Source organism: Globicephala melas, chromosome 3 (genome assembly GCF_963455315.2).
Source record: "Globicephala melas chromosome 3, mGloMel1.2, whole genome shotgun sequence".
Classification (NCBI taxonomy): domain Eukaryota; kingdom Metazoa; phylum Chordata; class Mammalia; order Artiodactyla; family Delphinidae; genus Globicephala; species Globicephala melas.
Genome location: NC_083316.1, coordinates 161,331,738 through 161,337,703, shown reverse-complemented (window position 1 = coordinate 161,337,703; position 5,966 = coordinate 161,331,738). Strand labels below are relative to the sequence as shown.

At 38.1% G+C, this 5,966-nt stretch overlaps 1 pseudogene; it reads right to left on the bottom strand.

Moving 5' to 3' along the window:
- Positions 1-2,123: 2,123 nt before the first annotated feature.
- LOC115865536 (zinc finger protein 709-like) lies at positions 2,124-5,481 on the bottom strand (annotated as a pseudogene).
- Between the last annotated feature and the right edge of the window lie 485 nt (positions 5,482-5,966).

The window sequence follows — 5,966 nt, the reverse complement described above, 5'->3', positions numbered from 1 at the left end:
AGAATAAAAAATAAAATTTGCCTGAGGGAAAAAATACCTGAACTTATATGTAAACAATAATATTGACTCAATGTATAATGATTAAATGAAGAAAACTGCAAAGATCATTTGAAAACCTATAATTAAAATGAGATATATTAATATATCCTCTCAGGAAATGAAAATTTGTTAGCATATTATGGTTTAGAAAAGTTTCATTTCCTGAGAGGATATATTAATATATCTCATTTTACATATGTTTGGCATTTGTTTGACAAAAAAATGTACATACTCTTAATCACATACAAACACAACTGAAAACATATTGAGGGATTATAGTTAGCTATAACTAACAGAAAACACCCAGTCTTCTCCATATGAGAAAGATGCTTATTCTCACACTGAAGGACTGAGTCAAGGCAGCCACTGCACAATGCAGCAGAGAAACAAACTCCCATGTTGCTCTTTTTGGCTGCACCATTGTGAATGTCATGGTGAATCAGGAAAATATACTCACTAGCACTGTTAACAACATAAGGTGTTTCCTATACAAGTTAGACTTTCCACAGACATAGTCTAGAGGACCGGGTAAATACTCCCAACCATGAAAGCCTAAATTAGTTTCCTGGTGGATACATGAGGCCTTACAAAAAAAATCCAAACTCTCATGAATCTTTGAGGTGGAACTAGTGAAGACATCAGTGGAAAGCTACACCTCTACGAAAATGGAAATGAAATAGCTGGTCATCGTTTTGAGTACACTCTTCACTGGAAGGAAAAAGAATCTGGAAAATGGGCTAGAAGATTGCTTTCTCAAAGCTCCTATGTATCTGTCTCTCCCTCTGCTGGCTACAAAGTCTGAGTAATGTCTTCTTTGCTTCTGCCTTTCAAATCTCACGCAAGTAAGGCTATTGGGAAATTCTGACAAGGAACCATTAAGAGGATGGATTCTGGAAAATCTAGTTCCTTAAATTACTCTGGATATCTCCAACTCCAGATTCTTTGTCCCATCACAGGCCTTCTTCTTTTTTTTTCTTTGCCATGCTGCATGGCTTGTGGGATCTTAGTTCCCTGACCAGGGATTAAACCCAGGACCATGCCTGGGTTCACTCAGTGAAAGTGCTGAGTCCTAACCACTGGAGCACCAGGGAATTCCCACAGGCCACTCTTCTTAATTCAAAGTCTATTCACCAAATTATAGTCAGAAGGAAAGATATAAAGCAAAGGCCCAAATATGAAAATAATAATTCACAGGAAACTATATTCTTTCATAAATGAGGCATACATAAATATTTATTCAACTGTTTACTAGTATGGAAAATGGAAAAAGACTCTTATACCTGTCACCCTAAAAAAGGAGCTTTTCAGTAAGAAAGGTAGACTATACCTAATAAACTAGAGACATCAAGGAACTTTCACAAGGCCAGTAGGAAAATCCCAACAAATACCACACTGTCATTTTCAGTGGCCACTTAACACAGAACAAATAAAATGTTATTAAAAAATTAAACCTAACTGCATATTGGAAATACACTTCAATTTACCCATCAGTTCAAGAGGCTTCAAAATACAAAGAGAAAATATCATTAACTCATTTAACAAAAAAGAACTACCTATTAATCTTATGTATTACTATTGAAAGGCAACTCACAGAATTACCTCACTTCAATCACCGTTTCTAAAAGTAATTGGTAGGAAGGTATAAAATAAGCTACAAGGATATATGGTACAAACAAGGAATACAGTCAATATTTTATAATAACTACAAATGAAGTATAAGAATTGTGAATAACTATATTGTATGCCTGTAACATATAATATTGTACAGCAACTATACTTCAATAAAAATAAAAATAAAATAATAAAAACAATAATTGGTAAAAATCCACAGTCCAATGATGTCCTTTAAGAAAGAGGCTTAGCAAACATATTTAAATTTTTATAATTCTTTCATATTGAAATTTTTCTTATGCTTTATACATAGATTAATTTCTAGCAAGTTTTCTAATGTTACCCACATTTTTTTTTCTTTTCCATGAGAGTTTTAATATGTAGGGATGGGGTCAAATGAAGTCTTTCCCATGTTGTTTACATTCAAGAGTATCCAGTGACTCCTTTCATGCCTTTGGGATGAACTGGGACCACTAGTCTTTCCCACGTTCTTCACATCTGTATGGTTTCTCTCCAGTGTGAAGTCTCATATGTCTTTGAAAGTTTGTGTGATAAATGAAGGCTTTCCCACATTTATCACATTTAAAGGGTTTCTTTCAGGACTTCCCTGGTGGCACAGTGGTTAAGAATCCACCTGCCAATGCAGGGGACACGGGTTTGAGCCTTGGTCCAGGAAGATCCCACCTGCTGCGGAGCAACTAAGCCCGTGTGACACAGCTACTGAACCTGCACTCTAGAGCCCACGAGCCACAACTACTGAAGCCCACACACCTAGAGCCCATGCTCTGCAACAAGAGAAGCCACTGCAATGAGAAACCCGTGCACTGCAATGAAGAGTAGCCCCCGCTCGCCACAACTAGAGAAAGCCCACGTGCAGTAACAAAGACCCAATGCAGTCAAAAAGAAAAGAATAAAAATGTTTTAAAAAATAAATAAATAAAATAAAGGGTTTCTCTCCAGTATGAATTCTTTCATGTACTTGCACATAACTGGAACAACTGAAGCCTTTACCACATATTTTACATTCATAGGGTTTCTCTCCAGTGTGTCTCCTTTCTTGTATTTGAAATGAACTGGGAGAAAAGAATGTTTTCTCACATTCCTTACATTTATAAGGTCCATCTCCACTGTGAATGATCATGTGTGCTCAGAAGCTAGAAAGAGAAAGGCTTTCCCACACTGCTTACATTCATAGGGTTTCTCTCCTTTGTGAGTCCTCTTGTGTGTATGTAAGGAACTCTGGTATCTGTAGGCTTTCCCACATGCCTTACATTGATAGGGTTTCTCTCCAGTATGAATTCTTCCATGTCTTTGAAGAGAACTGGGGCAGCTGAATGCTTTGGTATGTTTTTTACATTCATATGGTTTCTCGCCACTGTGATTTCTTTCATGTATTTTGAAACCTAGATGAGAATTGAAAGCTTTACCACATTCGTTACATTTGTAGGGTTTCTCTCCAGTGTGATTTCTTTCATGTATTTTTAAACCTCAAAGGGAAATACAAGCCTTACTACATTGCTTACATTCATAGAACTGCTCTACTGTGCCAGTTCTGTCATGTGTTTGATATCTATAGGCTCTTCCAGAGTGTTTACAATGATAGGGTTTCTTTTCAGTGTGAGTTCTTTCATGCACTCAAAGTGTAACTGGAGGGCTTCCCTGGTGGCGCAGTGGTTGAGAGTCCGCCTGCCGATGCAGGGGACACGGGTTCGTGCCCCGGCCCGGGAGGATCCCACGTGCTGCGGAGTGGCTGGGCCTGTGAGCCATGGCCACTGAGCCTGTGCGTCCAGAGCCTGTGCTCCGCAGCGGAAGAGGCCACAGCAGTGAGGGACCCGCATACCGCACCAAAAAAAAAAAAAAAAAAAGTGTAACTGGAACAACTGAGGGCTTTCCAACATTCCTTACATTTATAAGGAGCATCTCCAGTATGCGTTATCACGTGTCTTCGAAGGGTTTTGAGACACATAATAAAAGCTTTCCCACAGTCTTTACATTTATACATTTTCTCTCCATTGTGATTTTTCATGTTTTTTAAAACACTGCAGATAACTAAAGGCTTTCCCACATGCCTTACATTTATACGTCTTCTCTCCATATTTCTGATACTCATATGGTTTGTGTTCAGTGTGACATCTCATATGTCTATTAAGGGATGAATGACATGTAAAGATTTTTTCACATGCACCGCATTCATGTGGTTTTACTCCAGTAGTTTTCTTGTTCAGACTGAGATTTGGAATAAGGCTGAAGTTTTCTCCACATGGACTACCCTCTTTATTTTCACAGAGTGCCTCAACCATATGACTTCTGTAAATAATGAGAAGCACACTGTTAATTATTTCTTTATTAATGATTTTATACTTATTATATTCATTATGATTTATAGGGATAGTGTAGAGTTTCTCCCTCGCCTGAATTGTTTGAAATTGAATATACTGAATGCTCTGCAAGAGAACTTCACCCTTGAGACTATTTAAACGGTAACATTCATAGGTAGGGTTTACTAATACTGTTTCCAAGAGAAATATTTTGCAAACACTGAATGACTATGTCACATTTCAGACAGTATTTTGGGGAAATTTTTTCTTTCTTTTGTTTTTGTTTTTGAAAAATTTCTAATAAATACATTTAAAGCAGGGATTATTTGTTGTTTGCTTCTATTTATTTATTTATTTAACATCTTTATTGGAGTATAATTGCTTTACAATCGTGTGTTAGTTTCTGTGTTTACTTTTTTAAAAAATATCATAACATACTAGGATGCTCACATGAGATACTGCTTCTCAATGTGAGTGCAACTCAGCTTAGTTTTCTCTCCTAGTTTTTGTACTGATCTTCAATGACATGATCTTCCCATGTTTTCCCTAAAATGTAGACCCAGAAAAATAATTCCAAAGTATTAGAAGTTACAGAAAAACTATTAGAGTCTAGGTCCATGCCTAGAGCTGTGACCATGTCTAGTTTACTTACCAACATTCTTCCTTTTCCACGTTCCACATCTTGGAACAACGTCAGTGGGCAAGAAAACTCATTCTCAAACTGACAAAGTGAAGGAAAATGTTGTCGTCCTTACCTATTGAGGCCAGGTTCCAGAAGATTTCCAGCATCACATCTCTGTAGTTTCTTCTGTGAAGGATCCAGTAAAGCCCACTCTTTCAGGGTGAAGTTCACAGCTACATCCTCAAAAGCTACTGAGTCCTAAAAATATCCCAAATAAATGTACAGTCAGATGCATGACACTGACAGCACTAGACATCTATACTCCATCTATAGGAGGGTTATGTGTGAGTCTGTCTTCTCCAAACATTTATCTATGACTTTTATCTAACTATGATCATCAAAATCTTACTCTCTGTCCACACTTACTCCTTCGTAAGTGTTTTGGGTTTTTTTTTCCCGCCATGCTGTGCAGCGTGCAGGATCTTGGTTCCCCGACGAGGGATCAAACCCGGGCCCCCTGCAGTGGAAGCACAGGGTCCTAACCACTGGGCCAATAGGGAAGTCCCACTCCTTTTTAGAGTTTAATGGCACGATGAGCACATGCAAATTATTTACACATTTTTACTGTGATCACATTTTTTCTCTCTAACATCTCATTTCTCTCTAACAGCATGGTGCGCAGCATGTTGGGAAATGGTTGGGAAATGCTATAGGAATGAAACAAATATTATCACTTTAAGACCACTAATTCCTTGTGAGAAAGATTCTTTCATCTTCTTCCTTACCGCCCCACCATTCACAGCACTCCATTAGGCAAAGGGTCAAATCTGCATGAGGTTTCAATAAATAAAAACACAGTGAAGAACTGGAAGCTTTTTCTTCTAGTCCCATGACCCAACATGCGAGTCCAGGAGGCCTGTAGAAATCAAACTTGTAAAAAAGCCCAGCTGGTCACACTGTCCTAAAGTCATCCAGGCCATTAGAAGTAATCAGAAGCAGCTGCCTGAATGTAAATATTCCTGTGGGGAAGTGTTGCTTTTAACTTGTGTAATATTTGTCACAGACACAATTCTTCACTTTTTCCCCTGATTTGATAGGTTAAAACATTATTTGAAACTTAGAGCTCAGACATGAGGAAGAGGCATGACAACTTAGAACGAAAGAATCCCTAAACTCATGTGCCTCGGGGCTGCTTCCAGGCATTTTTTAGAACAGCTAATGAGATGATGTACCAAAAGGTCTCTTTCCAGTCAATCCTGAATGGTGCACCCTGGTCCTTGTTGCACTTGAGGAACAGGTTAAGAGCTGTAGATTGCAAGTTCACTGAAGTCCACAATGGCTTGATTGTAAATTAGCCCACGATTATAAAATATGTA